This window comes from Castor canadensis, chromosome 13 (genome assembly GCF_047511655.1).
Source record: "Castor canadensis chromosome 13, mCasCan1.hap1v2, whole genome shotgun sequence".
Classification (NCBI taxonomy): Eukaryota; Metazoa; Chordata; class Mammalia; order Rodentia; family Castoridae; genus Castor; species Castor canadensis.
In genome coordinates this window covers 109,655,465-109,660,451 of record NC_133398.1, presented here as the reverse complement: position 1 = coordinate 109,660,451, position 4,987 = coordinate 109,655,465, and positions in this window count along the sequence as shown.

Genomic DNA, 4,987 nt, shown 5'->3' with positions numbered 1-4,987 from the left:
ATTGACTTTGGAATCAGAAATAAAGGATAGGAGTGTAAAATCAGTCTTGTGAGGGGTGGGTACTATTGGGAGGGTTGAGGGTGAACAGTGGGATAAGGGAGGGTGAGGATGAATATATTTGATGTAATATATATATATATATATATATATATATATATATATATGAAATGGAACAATGAAGCCTTTTATAATTGCTTTAAGCACAAGTTAGGGTGATAAGTGAGATGATGATGATGGCTCACTACCAAGTGAGCCACACCTATAGGACTTTTCTCTGTGGAGTAGTAGAGCACCTCCCTAGCACCTGAGTTCAAGCCCCAGTACCAAAAAGAGACTGCGATTGGATGTTGATTTCTGTGTGGGCCATTCTGGGCCACAATCCTCCTACTTATGCCTCCTGCCATAACTAAGAAGACAGTCATGCACTATGGCACCCCCAACTATTGGTTTAAGAGTCTCATGAACTTTTTGCCCAGGCTGGCCTCAAATTGATCTTCCCAATCTCACCCTTCCATTTAAGTAGGATTATAACCATTAGCCACTGTGCCTGCCTGTGTTGAAGTTTTTAAAATGCCATCTTTATCCAGTTGAGGAGGTCATGGATGGTAGGTGGTAGGTTGTTATTCTTGAGCAACCAACTAAGTCCAAAACCAAACTCCTCTGTTATTAGGCTTACACTCTGGACCACTATTTCTCTACCATCCCAGTGCCAGGAACCAGACAACTAGGTTCAGCCTATATGCTCCAGACCCACTCTGAAAACACTCAAACTAGTCAATTCTGTGCATGCTTACCTTCCATCATTTGTTTCTTCCCACAGAACCACAATTAATGTGCTGAACCACAGATTGCCATCATCCTCTCCTTCCACACTCACCGTAGAGAATTTCTGAGGAGTCTCAGTGGTAAGCCTAAATCTTGGCTCAAGGGACTGTGAATAAAATGAAGTATCTTTTCAATAACTGGTACCTCCTGAGCTGTCAGTCTTGCCAGACATATATAGTTCTTACAACCTGTTAGAATACACAGGTATTCATCACCAAGAACCATTGGAATGTCTGGACTGATTCAAACTTAAAATCCAAGAGTCATTGTGCCCCAGGTAATAGGTTATGATGTACCAGTAGGATTTGTAAGTTTAAGTATTAAAATTGGAATAAGAATGGTAAGCTATTTGAAATGGAAAAACAAATGGCAGTATGTTTAAATCAAGAGGGAATCAATCAGACAGTTCCTGATGTTTCTAATGGGAAAATAAATGCTCATTTAATGAACATTAATTGTTATAGAATGCTTTCTAAGTGATATCTTATATAATAATCACCACAAACACATCAGCAGTTGTCATCTTATTACTGATTTAGAAACCGAGGCTCAAGAAATTTGAAGAATTAGTAAGATATAGCCATACTTTTAATCAAAGTCTGATTGTTGCCATTTCTATACTGCAAGATAGTTAAACAGAAATATTTTTTAAATTAGTCAAAAGTTTATTCTCTAAAGCCATTCTTCAGTAATAACTCAAGCACTGAGCAGATCCTTAAAAAGTTTAAAATTGAAAAGTTGGCAAAAAGAAATGACATTGTAAAATGTTTGGGGCTTGGGAGAAGAAATGAGCTCTTATCTTCAGATACATGTCAAGGGCTCCAAGTTCGTGTCTTGTCTTGAGATCATTTGAAGCTGGGTGACTTCATCAGGGGAAAATGAGCCTCTGTAGTGCCAGGGGAAGTGTGGAAACCTGCCGTCCATGGTGTCCGTGTTCTAGTTTTGTCCCTACTGTTCTCATCCAGCTCATGCTTCATCTTGCAGTTGTCATCCTCAGTATACTATGAAAGGATATCCATGACTCAAAGAAGTGATTGTGGCTTATTTGAAGAAAATTCCTTTTTTCCTTAAAACATTTTTAATGCAGCTGAGATTTTAAGAATGTTGATACAAAATCTAAAAGGGACTGAAAGAGAGGGGAAGCATCTCAGGGCACTGTGTCTGGTCATTGCACAGAGGACCTGAACCAATAACCTTGGGAACATGTCACATCTCTCTCACCACACAGAGCATGATCACTTAAAAGTGAACCCACATCCATGAGTAGGTCAATTTAAGGATCTATGCTCTTCCAGTGAAACTTAAATGCTTAAATTATAGGGATGTTTTCTCAAATAAATCAGAGATCTAACAAGCCATTAGCTCCAACTGTCCAGGTCATCTGGAGATCGAGCTCCCTCCTCCACCTAGATGAACATCCTTGTTCTATTTCTGCTGAACAATTCACTGGTAAAGTTCATATTTATTGCTTCCATCTAGAATCATCTTCATTTAGACTTTTATTTTCTCTTTCAAGGTATCACTCATCAAAAAATACTAGGTTAATGTCCATCTTCATATGAATAAAATCAACTTACAAACTTAATGAACACCTTATTCACTGGGAGCAAAGCTTTGTAAAATACTGATTTGTGATTTTCTAGTACAATGTTGATGGTTTTTAGCTAAGGATGGTCCAATTGTACTTGAAGTTTAAATTTTCTTAAGTAATTGAAAAGGTAATATTTCATTTCCTTGAAGATGTATTTTGCAGTTACTTTTAAGATTTTTTTCCTTGACGTTGATTTTTTTCTGATGGGTTTTTGTTTTTGTCAGTCTCTGTCTGGTTATATTGCCAAGTATGGCACTGAACTCCAGAGTTCAAGCAATCCTGCCTCAGTCTCCAGAGTAGCTGAGATTGCAGCTACTGACCACCAAAAAGCCCAGCTTGTTATTGATTCTTAACAGTTTTCTAGCAAGTATTATTGTATGATTTTTTTAAAAATCTTCTTTCAAGCTCTGTAGGAATCTCTGGATTAAAGCTATTATCAGTTTTCAAGCACGCTTAACCAATATCTCTTTAAATTCTTTGAATAGTCCCTGTTTTATGCTGTTTCTTCCTTGCTATTGTAACTGCAATCACACATAGATGAGAAATTTTGAGCATGTGTTACATAATTTATTATATTTTCTGTACATGTTTTCCTATTTTTCTTCTTTTTCAACAATCTAATAAAATTTGCTAGCTGACTAGCCTAGCAATTAAAAAAAATGAAAAAAGTGACAAAAGTGTAATTTGTTTAAGAGCATACTCTGAAATAAGTTTTTTGTATATGTGTCATTGTGTATATTTCATGTATGTTTATTAGTCTATGTCTATGATGACTGGCTTGATGAAAACTAAAATTATGATAGCTATGGCAATAGTCTTATTGGAGACTGAGAGTGGCCCAATATTTTCTGCTATTGACTCTTGACTTCAGTTATCAAGCCTACCAATATAAGACCTAATAAAACAACACCGGCCACATCTCAACCAGTTCCTATATTTCCTAGAAATAAGTGACCAGTGTAGTTTTAGCCACTAAATTAAAATTTTATATATTTTTAACTCATCTATGATCTCTTAAATTGACATTTTGGCATGAGTAAGTTAGAACATCTCTGTGCACATGTAAAGTCTTTAGGATGGGTCTTAAAGTACTATTATATAGTTAATATATAAAACTCTTGTCTCTTCAAAACATTATGTAAAGTTCTTATCTCAACAAAGCCAGGAAAGACAAGATAAAGTTCACATAGAAATGAAAAATTTCAAAACCAAGTCTGCAAGTAACAACTACAGAGAAGATGATTTTATTTACACTTCACTTGTGAAATGCATGCACTTGACTTTCAGATTGTAATGTATCAAAGAAGAAAGTCTTGGTGCTGTCCAGACTGATAGTGCATTCACTGTCAGAAGTCTCCCAAATAGCTACCAGTGCCTACCAGTGTGGCGGGGATTCAGAGTATCCTTACCAAAACCATGAATAAAACACATGCTGGGAATTAAGACCTGAGGGGGACTTCCTAATAATATGTGATCAATAATTCTGCATGCAAATCCCTCATGCAACAGCTCAAAGAAGATAGATAGGAAATGAGAACAAAGAATAATCAGAGGGAGCAAGTTGTTTGGCATGAAGTCAGAGACTAATTAATTTCAGTGAGGCCCTCAGGTTACTATGTGCCTGTGTTAGGAGCTATTTGTTCAGGTCTAGTAAACCCGGAGGCAGCAAACTAGGATTACCAAAGCTTTGTAGATCTCCATGTTACATTTTCTATGAATAATTTTAGTTCTACTTTATAGAATAGCTCATGAAGAATGGTCTAGGCAAGTAGCATAGTGAGAATTAAATAAACAGTTCATATTATGACTGATAGAAATAAACACAGTAATTGAATAGCAATGTAGTTTGGAACCAAATAATTTTGAGTAATTTCTATCTGATGTATTTAATTTTTCTTACCAGGTGTTCTGAACCATACCATATGATTTTCCAAGAGTGCCTGCAATGAAATGTCAGTGCATTTAGTCCTATAGTTCCTGCCATTTCTTTTGGGTTCCTGCCAGTCTATTGGGTTATAGACTGACATTTCCCCATAGCAATTTCTACTTGAATATGTAATTCAACAAAAAGTCAGAATCTTTTTCTGGTACTCTTATTAACAGTGGAAACACATGCAATTTTAATTTCAAACAAAAGAATCAGCCAGTAGCTAGTGACTCCTGCTTATAATCCAAGCAACTCAGGAGGCAGAGGTCAGGAGGATTGCAGTTTGAAGCCTACTCCAGGTAAATAGTTCAAGATAACCTATCTTGAAAAAACCCTTCTCAAAACACAGCTGGTGAAATGGCTCAAGGTGAAAACCCTGAGTTCAAATTCCAGTACCGTAAAAATAAATAATAATCATAGACAGAAAGTTGACTGTGCTTTTCTAAATGTAATGTCTGATCTTTTCAGAAGTGTAAACTTTAAACTGTAATAGAAATATTCATTGTAGACATCGCAGTCAGCAAAACAAAAGATTATTTAAACATAGTACCTCTTATCTAAACAAATTTCTAAAATAAATATTTCAAATTGGAACAAGAAAACTGTCAGAAGGGATTGGAAGTCTTATAATAAATAAAGCCCAA